Source organism: Microtus ochrogaster, chromosome 8 (assembly GCF_000317375.1).
Source record: "Microtus ochrogaster isolate Prairie Vole_2 chromosome 8, MicOch1.0, whole genome shotgun sequence".
Taxonomy (NCBI): domain Eukaryota; kingdom Metazoa; phylum Chordata; class Mammalia; order Rodentia; family Cricetidae; genus Microtus; species Microtus ochrogaster.
Genome location: NC_022015.1, coordinates 1,574,669 through 1,582,659, shown reverse-complemented (window position 1 = coordinate 1,582,659; position 7,991 = coordinate 1,574,669). Strand labels below are relative to the sequence as shown.

Here is a 7,991-nt window from a genome sequence, read left to right as displayed (position 1 = left end):
GCAGAAAAGGAAGGGCCCAAGATGGCAGCGGGCAGGTCAGAGGTAATGGGAGTGGGCGTGGCTTGTCCCTTAAAGCGACAGGAAAGCACAACATTGAGAAAGACCCACATAGCCCTCTGACTTCCACATGAACTCAAAAACTTGTGTGCCCATGCATGCAAAAGAAAGAGCAAGTGAAAACTGGTGGGTTGGTATATTATAAACCAAATCACGAGACCAGCCTTCCTCTTTCCCTCTCCCTCCCGCTCTGTCTTGCTCCCTTCTTCCCTTTGCCTCTCACTCTTTCCTTTTCAGGAAGGAGCCCTGCCACAAAGCCACACCCCCAGCCCATGGCCTTTCCACTTAACAGCTATGATTGAAAAGATAAGCTTCCACATTGCCAAATCAGCCAAAGGTGGTCCCAGCCCTCTGGCATCAGGAGTACTGTTTCAAAACAGAATCCTTTCATTCCCTCAAAAAACTTACTCTACACTCCAGTTACAACATCACACCTTCCATGTTGAGTTAGAGATGTGAGGGCCAACAGGAACCTTAGACTGGAGCCGGCAGCCTGTTATCCCCCCGCACTGGGAAGCTGAGGCACGAGGACGGTAAGTCTGACACCAACCTGAGCTACCAGACAAGAATCTTTCTTTTTAAAAACAACAGAAACACGAGGCTGGGTTTGAAGAGTTTGATTGAGACAGATCTGATTGCCTTAATTAAGCTCAAAACTTTCTGTAAAGTTGACCTTGCAGGGAAGCCACAGGCCTGCGCTGTGGGGGAGTAACTAAGGGAAGTTATGTCATTTAGGCTAAGCTTAAAGTGGGCAGGAAGAGCAGAATGAACCAGAGAGCAAATAAATGAGCAGCCAGAGGGCTTTTCAATTTGTAAATGGCCAAAGCCTACTCCAGTCAAGAAATCAATACACGCATACACATCTGAAATGGTTAATTTGCCCCACCCTTGGGGGCAGGAGGAACCAGAGCTAACCCTTATCTAGTACTCTCGGGAAAGCTTAAAGTTCAACCAGGCTTTCTGAGACTTTGGCCTGAGGATTAACAGAACTCTGGAGAAATGCTTTCAGTTTTAAATGTGGTGAGTTACTTTGTAACCCCTTAGTAAGCACCTTCTGTTTTCTAGGGCTTGCCTTACAAGTGGTGGAACATCCCAAAGACAACTTGGTATACAGTCTGCTCTCTAGTGGCCTGAGGTGCTGTAGGGACACAAGGCTCTACACCAGAGGGAGAGAGCTGGGGCAGCAGCTGCTGTATCAGTAGCAAATTGGAGAACCGTTCCGGGAAAAACTATAGATAGCTTCCTAACCAAAAGAATGTTATCTTCAACTGGGTGGAGTCGTGCCTGAACTATAGTCCAATTGGGCGGGTCAATCACCTGGCCAAAAACCCACCCCTCAGAAAGGGGAGCTCACCTTAAACTGTTAGAGGTGGAGTGGGGCGAGGGGGGAGGAGGGGAGGGAGAGGGAACTGTGGCTGGTATGTAAAATGAATAAAACATTTAAAATAAAGGAGCTGAATAATTAGCCCTCTATAGAAACAATGTCCTTTTCTTTCCCAGAATCCCCCATCCTTACCTTTTCCAATAACTTACAGAGCTCAGTTATGCTTCTTAAAACAAAACACAGCTTTTACTTTTTGTCTTTCTGTCCCTTTTCTTCGTCTTCTTTTATTTTTATTTGTGTTGTTTGTTTTTTGAGACAGAGTTTCTCTTTGTAACAACCCTTGTTGTTACAATTTGTACAGCAGGCTAGCCTACAGAATCTGCTTGTCTCTGCCTCGGGAGTGTTGGGATCAAAGGCACATGCCATCTCTGTCTGGCTTTTCAGTCCCTTTTCTAAGCAAGGTTTCTGTGACACTTCAGGATTTACTTCTCTGAAGCGCCCCTCCCCACCATATGGCTGCTTATCTGACCGTCTGTCTGTCCTCCTTAGCAGCTTAACTCAAATAGCATAGCTTTTTCTGCAGGATTTATAGCTGCCTGGCCTGTAATCTTTCTTTTATTTAAATTTTTTTATTTATTTTTATTTTATTATTTATTTATTTTTGCCTGTAATCTTTCTTTAGCCTCTAAGAAAACTGTCCTTGAGCTTCTGTTAGGGTCTGTCCAGGAATGTTTTATTGATGAGGTTAAGAACTTCAAGAATGACCCAGTCTTCCTAGTATCAGAGGAAAATGGCACACGAACTCTGTGACTCTACATAGGCGGGGAAAGTGAAGAGCTGGGGGACTACAGGGCTGGCTCAGTAGCTAAGAGCACTTGTTCTTGTAGAAGACCCAGGTTTGACTCCCAGCTCCCACAAAGCAACGGTCCAGAACTCCAATGCCATGGGCCCCAGCGTCTTCTTCTGACCGCCACAAGCACCAGACACACATGTGGTGCAGAGATACACATGCCCATGGACACTCATATACATAAAATAAATGAATGTGAAAAAATAAATAAATAAAAACCCAAAAAGAGCTGCGTTGAGGGACATGGCTCAGTTGCTAGAACACAAGCGCCAAGCCCTGTAGCGGATCTTCAGCACCAAAATTACCTGGTGCAAGTGAGAAGGAAACGTGGAACACGCAACAAACCTGCTTAGGAGTTTATTGGTGGGGGGGGTGTGTGCAGGCCTGGTGAGGTCGGTGTGCAGAGAGAGGGGGAGGGAGAGGGAGAGGGAGAGAGAACTGAAGATGGTGCCATCCAGCTTTTAAGGGCTACCTAGCACACGTGCACAGGGGGACGATGTGGTTACATCATACAGATGACACAGCTCATGCATGCGTGCAAGGGCTCACACAGCTGCATCATACAGAGGTGATAAACCATGCCACAAGTGGGTCATGCCTGAGGGATTCTCCACACATGCGTGGCCCTGGAACCCAGAAGTGTTAGCCATATTGTTGAAATTATAACATTCCACCCTTTTGTTTATTATAAAAATTTGGGGAGTTTGGGGTCTTTAATGGGTGGGAATGGTGCATCGTCAGGCCTCTCGTGACTGCTTCCTGATGATTTTGTGGGCATGGTCAGGTCTCTAGAGACTGCTTTTTGCTGATTTTGTGGGCGTCAGAGAATTGAGAGGCTTGACCATGTCCTGGGGTGGCTGATTACTTGTGTGTTTTTTCCAGGCTCTGTGGAACTGGCTGGCTGGCAGCTTGAACCTCGCAAGATGCTGGAAAGGCAGAAAATTATGTCTGGAAAAAAAATTGAGATCCTGGTGACTAAGGGAGGAGAGTCCCAAGACAGAAGATAGTAGGGGGCTTTTGGGGGGTAGAGGAGGGAATTTCCCAGGGGTTCCCAAGACCAGGAATGATAAGGGAAGAATTGAATGATACTTACTCTGGGTGAGTCTGGTCTGTTTAGATAGGTCCAATTGGCTCCCTGGAGCTTATGAAAAAATGTTTGGAAAAAAAATTCTAGACATATTAAAAGCTTATGATTACGATGGTATAGTGTTAGAATAGAATACAGTGGGGAGAGGGGAGGGAAAATAAGGGGTAATCATTAGAAAGGGGAATTATTGGACCTCTCAATGTTTTTTGCCTGAAGCAAATCTTCAGGCACTTGCTCTCTTTAGCATCATGGTATTATTACCTTAGCATCCAGGAGACACTGCTGCAGTCAGTGATAAACCCGTTATGTTTTTTTTGGGTTTTTTTGTTTGTTTGTTTGGTTGGTTGGTTTTTGGTTTTTCGAGACAGGGTTTTGCTGTAGTTTTAGAGCCTGTCCTGGAACTAGCTCTTGTAGACCAGGCTGACCTCAAACTCACAGAGATCCACCTGCTTCTGCCTCCCCAGTGCTGGGATTAAAGGCGTGCGCCACCACTGCCTGGCAAACCTGTTATGTTAAAGTCTGTTGTGAATGTCCTCAAACTTGTTATTGTTTCTTACCACCTGGGCTTTTGCCAATCCTTGTACCTCTGGCTCTGTGTTTAATGATGGTCCCTGTGATAACAGCTGAGTGGATAACTGGAAATTTAAGTATGACATTGGAGATATAGAGAAGTTGGTAAAGCAGATAGGAAAAAGAGGAAGAAGAATATATGGAGGTTTTGCCACAGGAGAGTTGAGTAAGGATGAGACTTTTATTTTTCTGGAACTGGAGAAAAAGTGGCTGATCTTGATGTCCTCTGGAACTTAAGGGAGCAGGGCCCTGTTTGAGTTACTGAATAGGAGGGATTATCTTGAGCTGGAAGAGTAAAAGGTTTAAAGTAAGACAGGTAGATCCGATGAGAGAGTCCCTTGAGCCTGGAAGCTGTGGGAGTTACAAGAATTACTTTAAAGGGGCCCTGCCATTTAGGGGAGAGGGGCATTGATCTGGGGGAGAAAATAGTACCTGATCCCCTATTTTAATCAGGGGTGGGTATGAATTGTCACATGGCTGAGGTAATGAGTGGTTGGTAAAATCCCATAATAGGGAGAGAAGATGGGATAACAGCGGAGTAAGCAGGTGACCAGGAAGGGGAGAGGTTTTAGGTGAGAGGCTGGGGGTTAAAACCTGCCACCCATACGTGAGTTCAAAGGGCAAGATGGAAAGGGGGCTTTTGGGGAGAGCCCTAAGCCTAAGAAGAGCCAGAGACAAAAGTTTTACCCAGTCAAGGTGAAGCTCCTATAACATCTTAACAAGAACATTTATTAAGGACTGGTTAGTTCGTTCTACCTTCCCTGAAGACTGAGGATGGTATGGGATATGAAAATGCCAGGAATGTTAAGAGCCTTAGATAAAGTTTGAGAGATCTGTGAGGTAAACTCGGGCCATTATCCGACTGAAGAGAGGTTGGAATTCCAAACCAGGGATGATTTCTCTGAGAAGAACATCAGAAACTGTCTGGGTCCTCTTGTTAGTGGTGGAAAATGCTTCAATCTACCCAGACATTGTGTCAACCAAGACCAGGAGATATTTAACTCTTCTGACTGAGGGCATATGAGTAAAATACAGCTGCCAGTCAGTTCCTGGAAGGGAGCCCTGACCTGGTTGGTAGGGAAAGGGAAGCTATGGTATTTGGTCTTGGGATCTGACTTTTGAGAGATCTGACAGGAGGTAGTGATAGCTTTTAAGAATTCTAAGTCCTCAGGGTGGATTAGAGGTGAGCCTTGACAAAATGAAACAGAGCTTTGCTATTTGGACGAAAGAGCTGATGTAGGTAGGACAGAATTTGCTGGGTGTCAGGGTGAATGTGGGCTGTACTGTATGAACCCCCTGAGGTGATTGAGGTAGGTTTGGGCTCTGGAATGCTGCTGTTCTAGCTGCTTGGTCAGCCCAGTTATTTCTCTTGAAAATAATAGAACTGTCGGTTTGATGAGACCGACAGTGAATAATTCCTATATCTTTGGGGAGATGGGAGGCTTTTAACAAGTCCATAATGTAACCTGAGTTATTTATGGATCCTCCTTTCATCGTAAAACGCCCACGCTCCTTCCAGATAGCTGTGTGGGACAGGAGGATATGAAAGGCATATTTGGAGTCTGGGTAAACATTTAAAGATTGTCCCTTTGCTAACTGGAAGACATGGGTAAGGGCTATTAACTCAGTCTGCTGATTAGTGATATGAACAGGGAGTGCCTGTGCCTCCACCACTCCAGTATCTGACACTATGGCATAGCCTGCTCTATGGGTCCCTTCACATAAAAAGGAGCTGCCATCTGTGTACCAGGTATAAGTGGCCTGGGACAGTTTGCCCTCCTGTATATGTGAGGGGTGGGGCAGATCCTCTAAGGTTTCTATGCAGGAATGAGATGGGGAATAATTAATGTTAGGTTCAGGTAGAGATTTGAGATATTAAGGGGTGGGCAGGATTGGAAAGTGAGTGTGGCATCTTCTACTAGTGCCACCTGGAAGGAAAGGACTCAGAAAAGGGGTCAGGTTTGTAAGCCTTTGTAAGTTAAGAGATGGGACAGAATGTGGTGGGAGAAGACAGTGGTGGGTGACCCAAAGGTTAGTTTCTTTGACTCAGGAATAAAAAGCTCAGTGGCCGCTAAAGCACGTATGCAGGGTGCCCAGCCCCGAGTGGTGAGGTCCAGCTTCTTTGACAGGTATGCTACAGGTGCAAAGGAAAGTCCCAGCTGATGCCCTAGGACCCCAAGGGCATATCCCTCCTCTATTACATAGAGGGAGAAGGGACGAGTTAAATCTGGGAAATGAAGAGCTGGGGCCTGGATAAGGGCCTGCTGGAGTCTCTGGAAGGGTTTAGTAATGGTATGGAGAAGGGGCTCATGCAGAGAGCTGAGAGCTGCCTTGTATAAGGGGCAGGTGAGGAGAGAAAAAGAGGGGATCCAGGAACGCAGGAAGCCAGCTATTCCTAGGAATGATAAAACCTCTTCTTTTGTAGAAGGAACTGCAAGGGACTGAATTTGCTTTTTTCTGTCTAGGATAATAGCTTTTTTGGTTGGGGTAATAGTTAATCCCAAGTAAATTACCTGAGAGGTAGACAGCTGGACCTTGGAAGGTGAGATTCTATATCCCCTTTTGGACAGGAAATTTAAAAGAGCAGAGGTATCAGTTTTGCAGATCTCCAAGGATGGGCTGCAGAGTAAAATATCATCTACATACTGTATGAGTTTAGACTTAGGGAGAGATGGTGAGAGTAGACCAGAAGCTAAAGCCTGGCCAAACAGGTGTGGACTGTCCTGGAATCCCTGGAGTAGGACAGTCCAGGTGAGCTGTGTGGAGAGGTGAGTGTCAGGCTCAGTCCAGGTGAAGGCAAAGATAATTTGAGATTGAGAGATGAGAGGAGCAGAGAAAAAAGCATCCTTGAGATCTAGAACTGAGAAGTGGGAGGTTCCTGGGAGGATAGTGGAAAGAAGTGTTTAAGGATTAGGCACTACAGGATGAAGAGGGACCACTGCGGAGTAAATGAGCCAGAGGTCTTGAACCAGGCGATAGGTTCCCTTAGGTTTTTTAACAGCAAGCATAGGGGTGTTAAAGGGAGAAGAGGTGGGGCGAAGGAGCTTTTTTCTTAGAAGGTCAGAGATTAGACTTAAGTCCCCTGAAGCTCTGGAGAGAGAGGGGTTACTGAGCTTGGGTAATATACTTAGTAGGATCTTGTAATTGGATAACAATGGGGAAATGGCATTTATCAACAGAGAGGTTTTGGGTGTCCCTGACTTGGGGGTTCACCTGAGAGCCTGGTAGAGGAAAAGACACATTGGAGCTGGGAGGTTGGGAGGCTAGAAGGGGGAGGAGGGGAGATTCTGGTGAATCTGGGGTAAGGTGAATGGGAGGATCAAATGAAATGGAAGCTCCTATTTTTGCTAAAAAAAAAAATCCCTTCCCATGAGAGGTACTGGGCAGGTTGGCATGACTAAAAATGAATGAGGGAGATAAATATCCCTAAAACACAGTTAAGTGGTGGGGTCTGCTGATGTAGATAAGGCTGTTCCCCTAACCCCAACAATAGGGAAACTAGAAGAAGAGGTAGGCCCCCAGAATTCCCTCAGTACCAAGTATGTGGCTCTGGTGTCCAAGAGAAAGGATATGAGCCATCCGGATACTGTGATGTTTATCTGTGGCTTCCTATTACAGATGATGGTTGTGGTTGGGTCAAAGGAGCCCAGGCAGCCTCACTCGTCCATGGCCAGACCTAGAAGGTCAACTTGGAAATTTTCTGGGTTTGATGTCTCCATGTCACGATGTGCACAAGGACAATCGACTGGCCAATGTCCTTCCCTATGGCATCTTGGATAAGGTCTCGAGGGACCGATATGAGAATTAGGGCATGCTTGGGCCCAGTGACCAGTTCTGCCACATTTGAAACATGGGTCTGTTGGTTCTCGAGCCCCAGGGGGCAAGGAAGCAGCATGGACAGCATGGATCAGGTGGTCTGTCACCTTGGCCAGTCAGGGGGCCATGGCTAGCACGTGACAGTGATGATTGTGGGCTTTGTCATTCCTTGCATGTGGTACACCTTAAAAGCCAACTCTAAGACTTCTGCTGGTGGGGATAAGGGGCCTTTCTCCAAACGTCTAAGTTTAGCCTTAATGTCAGGGTAGCACTGAGAAAAAAAAAAA

At 46.2% G+C, this 7,991-nt stretch overlaps 1 pseudogene; it reads right to left on the bottom strand.

Annotated features, from left to right (window-relative positions):
• LOC101994853 overlaps positions 1 to 7,991 on the bottom strand; it is a 14,007-nt pseudogene that overhangs the window by 5,217 nt on the left and 799 nt on the right.